This window comes from Nannobrachium achirus, assembly GCF_963921795.1.
Source record: "Nannobrachium achirus genome assembly, chromosome: 24".
NCBI lineage: Eukaryota > Metazoa > Chordata > Actinopteri > Myctophiformes > Myctophidae > Nannobrachium > Nannobrachium achirus.
The window spans coordinates 11,141,352-11,158,349 of NC_137831.1; positions in this window are offsets into that span (position 1 = coordinate 11,141,352).

The following is a 16,998-nucleotide window of genomic DNA, read 5'->3' on the forward strand; positions in this document are numbered from 1 at the left end:
CGAGTCATGTTGTCAAGAGAATTCTCAATAGTCTGGGGGAGGAAAAGGTCTCATCACATCACAGCAGGCTTCATTGTCTTAGATTAAATTGTCATAATACACGATTAGGGATGGGACGATACGTGATATTATCGTTTATCGTGATACAAAACACTAATCGTATCGTGGACGACATTTCATTTATCGTGATATCTTCCTCTGTCATGCACTGGGATCAATTCACCCTTTATTTGCCGAGCTGCATATCCGGTACCACTTAAACCCTCTATAATTGGTAAATGGTATTTATAATATACGTACTTGATACTCTTTTTTTCTTTTCACTCAATCAGACGTCTTTGCCAAAAAATAGCAGATCTACAAGCTCGCAACGCGTCACAAAATGTTCCGCCCCAGGATAATGGATTTTGATTATCGTGATAATATTGTAAATCGTGATTTCTTTTGTCACAATAATCGTGATATGAAATGTTCATATCGTCCCATCCCTATGCACGATACATTTAGCAAATTCCACCCTGTTTGTCGAAATCTGCCAATTTAGTTGTTACTGTACATTGAATATCCTTCATACTATTCTATACTTCTACTTTGCTACAGGCTTGTATCATAACATTTCCATTTTTAAAAGCTACATAGATATAAATCGCTTCCCTCTCTTTCTGGTTTAGATCTGTTAGTTGGTTATACTTTCCATACATTTGTCACTATCAACTACGACCTGAGATGGGCAACGGAATAAATATTGTAGTATTTGTTGTTAAAATTCTCCAAAAGACCCAATTACACGCTCCTCTCAAACCAAGCCCCGCATAAATAAGAAACGTAATTATTCACAATAATGAGACATGTCATAAGTCACAGTACTTAAAGAGGGGGAGGGGGAGTTATGGTACAGTTTTCGACTTGGTCAGTACATATCTGTCAGCCGGCAATGCAAACACACAGCGTGCCTCCATTATTTACACACCCAGTACATTCCTGTTCCACTGAAGCAGGCACAGTCAAGTAGTAATGACACATATACAGCAAGTTGGGGCCGGACCATAGAGAGGTTCCACCAGAACCAAGACGACGCAGCATTGTGACTCTGACAGCTAATAGCTTACAGCAGTGGTTCTCAAGCTTTTCAGGCCGCGACCCACAAAATAACCATATTTGAACTGGTGGTTGGGGACCCTCCCCTCCCACACTGACGGGTGGGGGGACCCTCCCACACTGACGAGCAAGAGTTGAGGCATTACATTTTGTATAACACGGTTCTATTGTGAAAATAGCAGATCTACATGCTCACAATGCCTCACAACTCGAGGCATTGTGAGCATGTAGATCGTCTGTTTTCGAAATTTCTGCCTCTAACATTTGACATTTTTTAAATTGTCACTTTAGAAATGTGCAGATACCCTCTATAAACTTGAACTTTTTTTTTTTTTGTTTGTTTACTGTTGACTGAGAAAACAATGTTGCACATTAAGTTAATAATCTGGGGACCCCCCCCCCCAAAATAATTTGGGGACCCCCCAGGGGGTTCCCGACCCACAGGTTGAGAACCACTGATGTACAGTATTGATTAGGGATGCACCGATATATCGGCCACACATCGGTATCGGCCGATGTTTGCCGTTATCGGTTAATATCGGTATCGGCAAATGAAGCTGACATTAACCGATGGCAGCAGCCGATAGTTATCTGTTGTTGATAAGCATACGTTTTGGCTGGCTATGTTGGTGTTCTGGTTATTTGCAGCCTACCAAGAGCGTAGATTCTGAACAGCTATTTCTTATAAATGTTGATTTATTTGTTGCCCTGGCCCTAAAGGAGAAATATAACACCAAAAACCAAATAAACAAATATCGCTATAGGCTAAATTGTTATTTTAACCCATTTAGGCCTAGAATTATTGACTGCTTTAACCAGTGAAAAATAGCAGATATACAAGCTTGTAGATCTGCTATTTTTGAAAAAGTCATGAAAATGTGTGCAAATCTTTGAATATATTATGTATTTTCAAAGCGAACGGTTGTAACTCACATTTTTCTTCTGGGTGGTCCCTGGAACTAAATATTTTGAGATGCGGGTCCGTGGCCAAATAAATATCATTTTGGGGGTCCTTCACATGAAAAGGTTTGAGAACCACAGACACGGTAGTCTCTCAAGAACAGACTAACTGAGCTCCAGTTAAGTGAAAAGGACCTTTTCTTTGACGATGGCTAGCCAGATTGCTGACATAGAAACATAGGTTCTTCCAGAAACCTTAAGAAGGATTCAAAAGACACTTATAGAAATTCAAATTTTCATGATTTTTAAAAAAGAGTGCCGCGCTGCGAGCTTGTATATCTGCTATTTTTCAATAGTTAAAGCATAAAATAATAATACACTATAATGTGTACCCGTTCTGAATGGGTTAAACATCGGTATCGGCCAAGAATTTCCGTATCGGTGCATCCCTAGTATTTATGCCTATGGTTTGGCCTCTCTAAGCTCGGGGCCCTTCTCCGACCGGAGGGGCCATATCCTGGGTGAACGTGGCCCCTCGGAAAAACGCACACGGACACACGGTCACAAACAGCACTAGCTGAGCAAATACAGAGGAGTAAATCGGCTTTACTGCATGACGGAAAGAAAGAAAGGTCCTCGAAGAAGAAGCAAAGGAAAAGGAGGCAGGAGGCTTATGGGGGAAGGAGCGATATGCGATGAGGAAGATGACGAAGATAGGAGAGGAAGGCTGAGAAGTTGTGGGAGGGGGAAACGGAGAGAGAGAGAGAGAGAGAGGTAATACACCAGGGTTCCCCAATTAGTTTTCCCCCAAGGGCCGAATTATGTCTAGGGTACCAAGCCGAGGGCCACAACATTGCAGGGGGCGACGGCGGCATTCCTGCTACTCCAGCGACAGTTTAGATATCATCGTTGTCGGGTGAAAATCTTGGATGTCCAAAACCGTTCGTTTTGAATTTATACATTTTTTAATCATTTTAACTAGTGAAAACAGCCGATCTACAAGCACACAACGCCTGAGACGTTGTGTGCTTGTAGATCTGCTGTTTTCACTACTTTTGTGCGACGGCCTTGTATTATTTGCGAAAGAACGTACAAATTTGGAGATACGAGATTTGCAGCCGACAACGACGATATACTAGTGTTGTTGCTGCTCTTATACCACCATTATTACTGGGGTTGGTGTGGGCCAGACAGTAGCCCCCCACAGGCCGCAAATGGCCCGCGGGCCGCCTATTGGGGAACCCTGTAATACACTGTTCAGGAAGGAAAGCAGACACAGGGTCAAACACGCCGCACATATCATAGTCCACGTACGCCCTTGTAAAAACACACTCCCGGTAGGTGGGAGTGTGTCGAAGCAGCAAGCATCGCTACGCTACCAGTAGGCCTATTTTGTCAAACACTGTCTGAATGGCAGTGTGGCCACTTGTGTGAAAGGTACCCTAACAAGACATCACGACATGCTAACAAACGTACCGTACAAAATCAAAACATTTGGTTCATAATAGTTTGTAATAGTTGTGTCCGGAAAACTGGAACGGAATGTATGAGTTGTGTTTGTTTTTGACCTATTATTATAATGGTGTTTTCGCCGAACCGCGGATGGGCGCCTCACAGGGCACTTTTCGACCGGGCAAAGAACCGGTTGGGGTTCTTTCTCCCGCCTATGGGATGAACCAGAGGTGAGCTTTTCCAACCGAGAACTGAGCTGGTTTCCGAACCGTAAAAGTTGGTTCGGAACGGGAACCAACAAAATCCTTGGTTCCTCTGGTTCAATCTGGTGGAAACGCAAGCCGATTCGCGGCCGGGTTCGCAAGAACGAACCAAGGTTACAAGAAAGTTGAACGGCACTGGTTCTTGAACCAAGGTTCTTTTGGTGGAAAAAGGTCCTCACAGCGTCACCGAGGGTCCTTCGCTTGCTGTGACATTCAGATTGTTGAGCAGACGTTTTGGCCTGCAACACTTTTGAGTGTCTGTTAGCGCATGTTTAAAAACTAGCGATAATATGTTATCGGCTATTTCACAGTGACACACTCGGGAGAAAGGCAGCTGTTGACCCCGCCTCGTCGTTGTCTAAACGGGGCCTGAGCCATGTTCAAATATCAGGCACATTTTCTTTGTGTTTCTGTTTTTGTTTGTTTTTGCTGCTTCTCAACTTAACTCTCTCCTGATCCCTTTCAAGTTTTGCTACGATATTATCAGGCAGCACCGAAATGAGCCTCCTTGGCTTTTCTCGTTCGCCGCGAAAAGCGACGGGCTTTTTTGTCATGGATGTATATATATATAACAATATATGTCACAGTGTTTTTGAGACCCAGTGAGATTGAGACCAGGAGCACTTGTTCTCTATTGACCACGACAGAGGCGCGCCGTCTCAGGCGACCTTGAGTCACGCAAGACGCCGCCGAGCGGGCGGTAGTGAGCGAAGGTCGCGTGAGCCGACTCAGCACTGTTAGAATGTGTAAACCAGGGGGACAGAATAGTAAATATTGTTGTGGCGACTGCTTCTGCGACCGACTGCCGCTCAAAGGGACTAGCCGCACTAGAAAACGAGCGCTCCTGGTCTCAATCTCACTGGTCTCAAAAACACTGTAACATATACATATACATATACATATACATATATTACAAGAGAAATGACAGAGATAGAAAAGAGATATGTCCGTGGGAAGGCGCTGTGGTATTAGTGCGATGAAATAAAAAAGGTCTATACTTGGCCCTTCCCCCCCATAAAGAACAAACACAGAACAAGAATAAAAAGATCATCAATAAAAAGGTTGAATAAAGCGATGAAATGTCAGCTGTTGGAGCCCAGACGGGACAGGGCGCGTTTTTTTTTTATCCCGTCGATCGTCTGGAGGAGGAGGCAGTAGGAAGCGCTTGTCGATCAAGACGATAAGGACATCAAAGTATAGCGTAGCTAGCATGCTGAAGGCGTATTCGGAGCAGAGGGTTGTTTTTTCCTGTTAAAAAAAAAATGTCTTTCAATCTTTTTTTTTTTCTTTCTTCTTTTTGTTTCGTTTTCCTGGTCATAAATCACTCGTGCGTAAGTCTCTTCTTGTATGTCGGCGATTAAACAACCGGCGCCGACTCTTGAGAGAGAAAGAGAGGGAGAGAGAGAGAGAGAGAGAGAGAGAGAGAGAGAGAGAGAGAGAGAGAGAGAGAGAGGAGAGGAGAGAAAGAGAGAAAGGGGCCTTTTCCACCAGCAAAGAACCGGTTCCGGTTCTTTCTCCCGCCTATGGGATGAACCAGAGGTGTGCTTTTCCACCGAGAACCGGAGTTGGTTCCCAACCGTAAAAGTTGGTTCGGAACCGGAACCACAAAATCCTTGGTTTTTGTGGTTCCAGAGCCAAATCCTTGGCTCTGGTTCAATCTGGTGGAAACGCAAGCCGGTTCCCAAGAACGAACCACGGTTCCCAAGAGAGTTGAACCGGCACTGGTTCTGGAACCTGTTCTTTGCCGGTGGAAAAGGCCCTAGAGAGAGAGAGAGGGGGAGAGAAAGAGAGGCTGTGGTCAGAATGTCTCTGGCTCCTCCGGCAGGCAGGGCTGCGTGGAGCCGGGGGTCCGCGACAGGCCCAGCGGCGACGGGGACAGGCTGCGGAGAGGCACCAGGGAGGGGGAGAGGCTCCGGAGGCCCACCACCCCTCCGGAGCGGTAGCCCATGTGGTGCCCGTGCTCCCCCGCCGAGGAGGGCATCAGGCTGGGCTTGAGGATGCTGACCAGGCAGAAGGCCGAGCCGCTGTTGGGGATGAAGTTGACCTTGTTGCGGTCGGGACACAGGAAGGGCGGGATGTCCTGGAGGTGCCTGGGCCTGCATGGGGGGGGGGGGGGGGGGGGACACAACACAACGCCACAACTTAACACATCGGATGCCCACGTGATCGCTGACGTCTAATTTGCTGGTGCCCATGGCAACGCGTCATTTTACCTACCGGCGAGAGTACTGGCGAGAAAAGTAATCTGAGTAAATGTAATCCAAGTATGTCCTGTTTATTTCGCGAAAATCTTCTCTTTCAGTCAGGACCGTTTTTTATCAATTCTGAGCCACATTGTTTGTGTTACGGCCGGTAGAAGAGGCTGCCGTTTTGAGAAAAAAATGAAAAAAGGAAGGGAATCCGGAGAAAACAGCACTTTTGTGCAGCCGGTAAACAGGAAGTCAACAAGCCACACAGCACGTCCGGGTGACGTAATTGCGCGCTGCATGTTGGGAAATGGAGTTGTTTCATCACCGCGGTAGCCAAGTGCAGTAGCTACAGTACAGTATAGTTTACTGTACAACGCGTCAAACGTGTCGTTGGGCACTCGTAAAGATCAAAGAGATTGACGCGTAGACACCACGTGGGCACCCGATGTGTTAAAGGGATATTTCACTTTCAAAACAACTTTTGGTCATTTTATCATCTAAACAGGCTTTTATGAATACCCTGAACAGTTTTTAATTTGCTTCATTCAATATTTAGATATTTGATGTAAATGTTATCAGTCCTCCTCCTCCTCCTCCAGAGGAGGGCCCCATACACACCCATTGTAACTTCAAACTCCATTTTAACCATGATAGATTCATTAAAAACACCCATTATTAAAAATAAATTAAAATAGTTATACAAAAAAACACGGCCTGCTCACGTATTAGGAGGGTAGTATGGGTCACCAGAAAAAATAATGGGTGTTTTTGATGAATCTATCATGGTTAAATTGGAGTTTGAAGTTACAATGGTTGTGTATGGGGCCCTCCTCTGGAGGAGGAGGACAGGTAACATTTACATGAAATATCTAAATATTGAATCAAGCAAATTAAAATATGGTCAGGGTGTTCATAAAAGCCTGATTAGACGATAAAATTACCAAAGGTTTTTTTGAAAGTGAAATATCCCTTTAAGACAATGCTGAGCACAACCGGGGGTGAACATTTTTGTCAATTCAATCTTTTGCAATTTGTTTATGTAACCACTTGAACCTTCAATACTTCAAAAAGTTGACCTTTCACTCTGTACTTAGTGTGCTCTTTTTTTCCCCCTCTACACCAAACCTCTTTACAAGCTCACCTCTTTACAAGCTCACCTCTTTACAAGCTCATACCTCTTTACAAGCTCACAACGCCTCGCAATGGCTATTTCAGGCTAAAGTTCTCAGAATATGGACATTAGGGTTCAAGTGATTAATATAAAACAGGAGAAAAAAGGTTTCTATCACACACAGTTTACAGTTTAGGCATTTAGCAGACGCTTTTAATCCAAAGCGACTTACAATAAGCAGATAACATCACAATAATAAACAAGATAATATGTCAGAACATCATCAACAATATAACAAATGCAAATGGATATCTATCTAGAAAAAACACAGTATAATCAAAGTTCTAAAAACCTAAAGACAAAAAACTAATGCTAACTAGCTTCATGTATGGTCACTGACTTTTCTGTAGTGCTAAGGGTTTAGGTGGAGTCTGAAAAGGTGAGTCTTCAGTCCACGGCGAAAGCTAGCGAGTGAGTCCGTTGTTCTAAGTGCGACAGGGAGTTTATTCCACAACTTGGGGGCCAGGAGGGCAAACTGTCTCGGACGAGTGGATTTTTGCCCTGGAGTTTGAAGGAGCCCCTGTAGTAACTCTGAGGACCCCCTAGGGGTCCCTGACCACCTGTTGAAGAACTGTACTCACGGGGAGTCTTCAAAGACCTTGACCCTCTCGCAGCCCTCTGGAGGTTCCCTCTTGAACATGTAGCTGTTGTTAGGCCTGGGAGACGCAGCGTACTTGGGCAGGGGAGAGCAAGGTCCCAACTCTGCAAGCACAACACAACACAATTTTCAATTAAATTCTAAGGAGCTTTATTGGCATGAGAAAACATACATTTACATTGCCAAAGCAAGTGTCACAAATAAAATAAAAACAGTTGAAAATGGGGAACGTATATACAGTTGGAGGGGGTACAGCATTGTGTAAACAGAGCTATGTCGCATTGTGACATTTTATATAATATATATATATATATATATATATATATATATATATATATATATATATATATATACAGGGTATAAAGCTTTTGGAACAAATAACAGGATTATTTTTTTCTCAAAATGCATTTAAAGGTAGCAGCTCTGTTTCATACTGTATGTGCAGTAGGTCTAGATGTCAATCCATGGTTTATAGTCCTTAGGGTGGTTGTGTTTCTAGCCTTCTTTTGTTGCAACAGTTCACAACTCTTGCTGCTGTGTTCGAACATTGTTGTATTTCTCCCAGTAGATATGGGAGTTTTTCATCATTGGTCATGTTTTCAAACTCACTTCGGGTGTGTGTAATCTGTGGGAAGTACCGTATGTGTCTCTGATGTCTTGGTATAGTGGGCAGGTGGTTAGAAAGTGTAGCTCTGTTTCTACCACATTTTGTGTGCAGTGGGTGCATAGTCTATTATTAGTCTATCTTCCCTTGGGAGCGGGGTCTGTCTGTGCATGGCGGCCCACACACAACACAACACCCACTGTGTCACAATGAACACTGATCACGAAGGTATACAGATTCAGTCAGTCTGTCAGGGAGAGTGCCGTGTGCTATCGACCTAGCCTTTTTAAACCCTGTGATGGCAATCATTTGGCGCAACGGTGTTGTTACCGTCTTGTACATCCTTTGCCATTTGTTGTACAATTGTTGCTTCTTTGTTCATTGATTTTTATTCTTGCAAACAACTTTGTAACATTGTTAAGAAAGGTTTATATCCTTTGTAGAAGGCATTCTTGTACTTCTGTCTCCGTGGACATGAATACATATCGTCACTGTCAGGCAGAAACCTTTACGTTTCAAATTTGTATGTTTTTTTTTCGTAAAGTAAAGCCCTGCTTCATCATACAAGACTGTCGCACAAAACTAGTGAAAATAGCCGATCTACAAGCACACAACGCCTCGCACCGCGAGGCGTTGTGTGCTTGTAGATCGGCTATTTTCACTCTTTTAAATCCTTTTTAAAACGATAAATACAAAAGGAATGGACATACAAGGTTTCCACCCGATATTTAACACATATGGTGCCAACCCCGAGTTTCCCGAGTGTGGGCCGTTTTTGAAAAATACATTTAAAAAAAAATCAAAGATTTGGACCTCCAAAAATGTACTAGGCATGATCGCGATCGCGAAATTGCATGTTTAACCCCCATACCAACCCCATCTTTCAAACATGGCAGCCATGTTTGTTTACATAATGTAAAAACATAATGGCTGATATCTCATGAATGCCTGAACGGATTTCCAAGCGGATTTTTTAGATCACACACGTGGTGCATGATCTAGGCATGGGAGTGCATGATCCGTGCACTATGAATTACATGGAAGTCTATGAGACCATAGCATCTTGGACCTTCAAAGAGACTTGAATTGATTGCAACAAATGTGTTAAGAAAGTACACCTTTCTCGTCATAGGGGCTGCCTCCGCCTCCCATGTCGTTGAGGATGGTGAGGTAGGAGGGGGAGATGGAGTCCGGCCGGGAGCTGCAGTTGCTGTGGTTCCCGGTCAGCCCTCCGCCCGACGGCGTCTGCGTGTCGATGCTGCGCGTGCTGCTGCTGCGCCGCGGGACCACGGGCGGGGGTGCGCGGTGCCCGTCTGGGACGTCCTGTGGCTGAGACACACACACACACACACCATTTGTTACTAGGACACCAATCATGCGACCATGTATGAAAAGACTCATGGTCTCCGACTGACTAGCGCAGTGGTTCTCAACCTTTTCAGGCCACGACCCCCAAAATAATCCTATTTTAACTGGGGACCCCCCCTCCCCACCCTGACGAGGACTAAGTGTTGAGGCATTACATTTTGCATAACACAGTTCTATTGTGATAATAGCAGATCTACATGCTGCATGTAGATTGGCTATTTTCACCATTTCTGCCTCTAATATTTGACAATTTGGCCTGTGTTTAATTTGTCACTTTAGAGGTATTAAAAAGTCCTTAAATTGCCACTTTAGAAATGCGCATAATATACCCTCTATACACTTAAACTTTATTTTTGTTTGTTTACTGTTGAGTGAGAAAACAATGTTGCACATTAAAGTTAATCATCTGGGGACCCCGCAAAATTATTTGGGGTCCCTACCCACAGGTTGAGAACCACTGTACTAGAACACCAATCATGCGACCATGTATAAAAAGACTCATGGTCTCCGACTGACTAGCGTACAAGGATACTGACCAGGATAATATGAAGATACTGACACCAGGATACTGACACCGGTATGCTGACCAGAATAATAACGACTATAGCCTATAGTATACACACACACACACACACACACACACACACACACACACACACACACACACACACACACACACACACACACACATACAGTATATGCCTATTCCACAGTATAAACCTGTGTAAATATATCTTGATATGAATTACAACAATTTTTTTCCCGGCCCAGCCAAATACAAATGACAAAAGAGTATTTGAAATGCATATTTGAAATGGTAAAATACTGTCCGTCTCTGCTCACAAGTATGGTAATGCGACCGCGCGCACGCACGCACGCACACACACACACACACATAAACATACAGGCACATGCAAATGAGGTCACAATAACATCAGTGTATTTGGATGGTTAATCCCTTTGCGTGAGCTGTGGAGCAGGGCAGAAGCACATCGTCACTGTCGGGCAGAAACCTTGTATCTCCAAGTTTCAAATGTGTACGTTTTTTACGTAAAGTAAAGCCCTGCTTCATCACACAAGACTGTCGCACAAAACTAGTGAAAATAGCCGATCCACAACATCTCGCACCGCGAGGCGTTGTGTGCTTTTTAAAATGAGAAATATAAATCGAATGTTTTCCACCCGACGACGACTAATAAATTGGTAAATTGGTTTTGGTATGCGGTCAGGTCTAGGCCTGGCTCAGGGAGGAGGACGCCGCTGCCATGCATAGTCCACTATGGGCATCCTAGGGGTGCGATAGGCCTAGTTGTGTGCGTGTGCGTGTGTGTGTGTGTGAGAGAGAGAGTAGAATTGTATTTGATGTTTATGATGTAACTCTTGTTTTTATTATTATTGTATGATGTATGCTGTAATGTATTGTGCTTGCTGGACTCTTGGAAGAGTAGCCGATTGCTAAAAGAGATCCAAATAAAATCAAATCAAATCAACGACGATACTCTGTGCTTGGCTAAATTAACGATACCCCAAGCTAAATTGCTCTGCCAGAAACCCTGGTATACACACATACAAGGGAAGCCTATATGGCGTCTTAAAGGACAACTTTGGTGTTTTACAACAAGGGTTCATATTTTAGATTGTAATTAGAGAAAAGAAAAAGTCAGTGTTAAAATGTTCTATTGTTTTATCGCGTTTACCGTGCTAAAATGTGGGGCATGCGTACACATTGGGGCATGCGTACAAGTGGCTAAATATGTCTTTTTAGACACAATAAGCCAGCAGTTTCTTTATTGCTATTTACAGTAACACTTCTAGCCCCCATAAGTCACATCTGCCCATGAAAGGTTCCGTTGTGTCTTGTGAATGGGCTTATTCTGTGTAAAATGACATATTTAGCCACTTGTACACATGCCCCCAACCACTGAAATAAGAATCTCTAAAACAATAGAAATGAAATAATTTTAACACTCATCTTTTATATTCTTTAATTACAATCTAAAATATGAACCCTTGTTGTAAAAAACTAAAGTTGTCCTTTAACAGGAAAGGTGAATCTAAGTTTGTTTTTTTGTCGTCGGTCATGTTGGACTTACAATGATGACCTCATCCTTCTCGGGGGTGTCGCGGATGATGATGCGTTCGATCTCTTGGTTCAGACCCTCCACGCTGTTGCGGAAGCGAGGGGCGGACGACTTGGAGATGGGGATGGGGATCAGGATGGTTTTGGGCAGGTTCGGGGACTAGAGAGAACACACACACACACACACACACACACACACACACACACACACACACACACACACACACACACACACACACACACTGTGTTTAGCACCAATTGTTCCATTCCTAAATGTTATCGTTTTTAGATTATTTATTCTTTAGTCTAGACAAACTTGTCAATATATTTAGTTTTAGTTTTAGTCATCATAGCTTAGTTTTTATTTAGTTTCTATTTAGTTTTCGTCAGTGAAAAAAGGTAGTCGACGAACAGTCGGCGAAATCAACACTGGTGATAATATCGTGATAATATTGGTCAATGGTCACAATAATCGTGACATGGAAATGTTCATTTCATCCCATCCCTATTTCAAGGAAACAGTCAGAGATGGCCAACCGTCGGTCATACACAATGAACTGTATCCCCCAGGCAGTCTACCTGGGACTGGATGATCGTGTGGCTTCCATTGAAGGGAGACTTGCGGTCCTTGTCCCTCCGATGTCGACTGCTGCGCTTACTGCGCTGGAGCTGCTGTCGCAATTTAGCAATCTGGAGAGAGAGAGAGAGAGAGTGAGCAAGAAAGAGAGATGTAGGGATTGAAGCAAAAGCAAATCTCATCTTTTTAGATTTTAACACACATCAACACCACACATCAACAGCAGATCTACAAGCACACAACGACTCGCGGGTGCGAGGCGTTGTGTGCTTGTAGATCGTCTGTTTTCATTAGTTTAGTTCATTTTTTAAATGATAAACCAGGGGTCTTCAACGTTTTCAGGCCAGGGACCCCTTAGCCGAGAGAGAGATAAAGCAGGGACCCCCACTACATATTGTATAAAACTGTGTTGCAGATGAAAGATTTTCATAGATTTCTTAGACAGCTTAGACTTGTTTGACAGCACTGTCATCATGTCGGAGTAATGTGTATTTTCAGACATTTAGCCACCTGAACTGTGTCTGCTCTTCTTTGCCAAATATAGCCGATCTACAAGCTTACAAAGCCGCGATGCGTTGTAAGCTTGTAGATCTGCTATTTTTGGGTAATGTTCCACTCAGAATAGGGATGCTAGGGTTCAAGTGGTTAATGTAAAAAACATGATCCTATCACACAAAGATTTGGTGGCCCCCCTGTAGTAACTCTGAGGACCCCCTAGGGGTCCCGGACCCCCTGTTGAAGACCCCTGTGATAAACACAAAACGAACGGCTTTGGACATATGTTTCCACCGGACAACGACGATGTGTGTGTGTGTGTGTGTGTGTGTGTGTGTGTGTGTGTGTGTGTGTGTGTGTGTGTGTGTGTGTGTGTGTGTGTGTGTGTATGTAGTATGTGTATCGCCGTGGCGACCGATCCTCACCTCCTTGAGCTGGTCGGTGCTCCCGCAGGAGGCGGAGCGCTTGTGGGAGCCACGCCTCCGTTCATCAGCCCAGGCCCTGGGGGTCTGCCACGCACACACACACACACACACACACACACACACACACACACACAGAGGTCAGATCAACAACTTCAAACGCACCAATCCCGAGCACCCCGTGTCAAACCTTCAGGGTTTGGTTTCAACGGCAAATTTAGATTTTGTTAAAGTCATCGTCTTCTGAACGAAATTCCATTTAGCTTTAGTCAAAATGCAGGCATGTGAAATGTTGTAGTGTTAGTCCAGTTTATCCGACTAAAAAGTATAATACTTTATTCGATTGAATCTACGGTTGATTTTGTTGACAAAAATGTATTTTGGTCGGCCTTGATGGCGTCATGATGGCAGATTTTACACTTGGTTGCGTGCCGAAAATAGCCGATCTACAAACTCACAACGTGTTGTGAGCTTGTAGATCTTAAATATCATACGATTTTAGATGACTAAATCTACAGTTGATTTTGTCAACTAAAATGTATTTTGGCGGGCCTTGATGGCGTTGGAAGTAAGCCATTTACCATGAGAGGGAGTGGGTTGTTGGCTGATTTAACACTGTTTCAGGGTTGTGGCACGAGGCGAACCCACGACCCTTGAATGGTAAATTGCTTTTCTACCACTTCTACCATATAAAATGAAAGAAAACACAGTTGTAACTTGCAAGGTTTTGAAATGTTACAACTGCAACACAACAGTGGGCGGGGTCCATGAGCCAACTCAAGGTTGTTGACTGATTTACCACTGTTTTAAACCAATCGGAATCCAGTATCTGAACATGTGCCCACAAAAAGTAGTAGAATGCCTGATTTTGCATGCTGAAAATAGCCGATCTACAAGTTCACAACAAGTGAGCTCTTTTTTTGAGGAAATTGTCAATATATTTAGCTCGGCCATCTAGTTTTTATTTAGTTTTCGTCAGTGAAAAAGGGCAGTCGACGAACATTTTTCATCATAGATTTAGTCGACGACAAAAAAATGTATTGTATATCGTTAGTGTCGGGCAGAAACCTCGTATCTCCAAGTTTCAAATGTGTACATTTTTCGCAAAGCACAGCCCTGCTTCATCATACAAGGCCGTCAAACAAAAGTAGTGAAAACAGCAGATCTACAAGCACACAACGCCTCGCGGTGCGAGGCGTTGTGTGCTTGTAGATCGGCTGTTTTCACTAGTTTAAATCATTTTTAAAACGATGAATACAAAACGAACGGTTACAAGGTTTCCACCCGACAACGACGATATGTAATGTATTTTGGCGGGAAAAGGAAAAAACGGCGCTCACCTGTGTGGCCTTGTCCCTCATGTAGGAAACGTGTTGGTGCTGCTGGCTTTCGTCCTGAGGCCAGGGACCAATTAGGTGAGAGCCAGCGAGCTCGCCCACGCCCAGCGAGGGCCACAGCTGGACGCGATGGCGGGCGAGCACAGACAGGCAGAGCGAGCACAGCGAGAACGTGGAGGCCGCCAGAGGGGAAGGTTGCTGCTACGGTCTCTGTGAAAGAGGACATGTTTGGGGGCGAGAGCGATGTGTATAGAGGAGAGAGAGAGAGAGAGACAGATAGAGAGGGAGAGAAAAAGAGATAGAGAGACAGGTATTAAGGTAAATGACGGTTTTGTGTTTGGCGATAAACACTTTTTTTTTTTTTTACATAATTTGTCAAAGACTATTTGGAAAAGAGCGTATTTCTCAGCCGTATGTCCTGCTCAATGTAACCAAAACAGAAAGAGATAATGGTAATATGTTTTCATTTGACATTAGCAACCTTTTTTTTTATGAGAACATTTTCATTCACTTCAAGCGGATAAAACACATTCACCCGTTGAGACGCATGCTATAGTTTTCATTGTAAAAATGGATGCAAAATGTTCACAAATGACATGAAACCAACACTACAATTTCGTACATTTTCGTACATTTTAACAATCCCGAAACATGCTTTTGAAATATTTTTTTTTTCTTGTTACGGACCCATATGACACACATTTCACATTATGTGCAAATGTACAGTCACAAAAATACCGCCCAAAAGGACTGGGGCCCATGCTATTATTGGATCCAGTTTTAATGCAAAGCAGACAATCTGAACAATGCAGACAGTCAGCCTATCAGTCTACCGGCCTATAGGATAAACCTAAGCTTGGCATGTCTGTCGCGCGCGCACACTGTGTGTGTGTGTGTGTGTGTGTGTGTGTGTGTGTGTGTGTGTGCGCGTGTGTGGGCGCGTGTGTGTGTGTGTGTGTGTGTGTGTGTCAGCAGATCGGTCTTAATCCGTCCCGTGCAAGGTCAGAGAGGATATGTACCCCCCACCTCTCACAGTACCCACATACTCCCCCGTCTAATGGCCATAAAATGCCTTATCCACATGAACCCCATCATCCCTATTCTGGAGGGGGGGGGGGGGTCTAGAACAGATCGAGAACAGTGGTTCTCAGCCTTTTCAGGCCGCGAACCCCAAAATAATCATATTTTAACTGGGGACCCCCCCTCACCCTGATGAGCACTAAAGCCCTTTGCACACAGGCGCGTTTATCCGCATGGATAAAACGGACAATTTCATTTTTTTTAAGAAAACAATGAATCTCTACGACCTCATGCACCGAATTAGCCGTGCGACGAGTGGCTGCGGCCGTGCGTTTTTTTCTAGATTGAACCCAGTTCGATTTGTGCATCTTGTCGCATGTGGTAAAAAACTCATCACTCCTTTTATGACTCCTTTTGGGATCCGCAGCGCCGATTCCGCACAGCATTGCACACCAAATCCAATGTGTTTTATTCATGCAGCAAACGAAAAAAACACAACTGTCCTGTGTGCAAAGGGCTTAAGAGCTGAGGCATTACATTTTGTATTACACACGGTTCTATTGTGAAATTAGCCGATCTACATGCTCACACAACACCTCGCAACTGCTAGATCTGCTATTTTCACAATTTCTGCCTCTAACAGTTGATCATTTGGAGGTATTTTAAGTCCTTAAATTGTCACTTTAGAAATGTGCTGATACCCTCTATACACTTAAACTGTATGCTGGTTTGTTTACTGTTGAGTGAAAAGACTATTTTGCACATTAGATGAATCATCTGGGGACCCCCAAAATTATTAGGGGACCCCCCCCCAGGGGGTCCCGACCCACAGGTTGAGAACCACTGATCTAGAACACTGTTTCCCAAACACTGTGGGCCACGTACACATTTTTATGGGTCCCTTCTCCCTTTGTGTTTTCTTTCCTAATCTACAGAATCAACTGTAGATTTAGTCGGCCAAAGTCTTATGCTATTTAGTCGGCTAAAAACTAGACCAACACCACAGCTTTACAGATGACTAAAATATGACTAAAACTAAATGGAATGTTTAAATTGTAAAACTAAATTATAATGCGCTGTCAAAAATGGTTTGAAAATCGGATATTTTCGGCGAGCCCGTGTTAACACAGGCTCTATATGGCCTGTAGGTGCTCTGTCTGCGCATAACAGCCCCAAACAACCCTACATCCATGCACAAACACACACACACACACACACACACACACACACACACACACACACACACACACACACACACACACACACACACGCACACACACACACACACACACACACACACACACACACACACACACACACACACACACACACACACACACACACACACACACGTATTGAATGAGGACTGGCAGTTCTTGTCCAGAAGCTATATTTGGCAGGTGCTTGGATGGAGCAGCTCCACT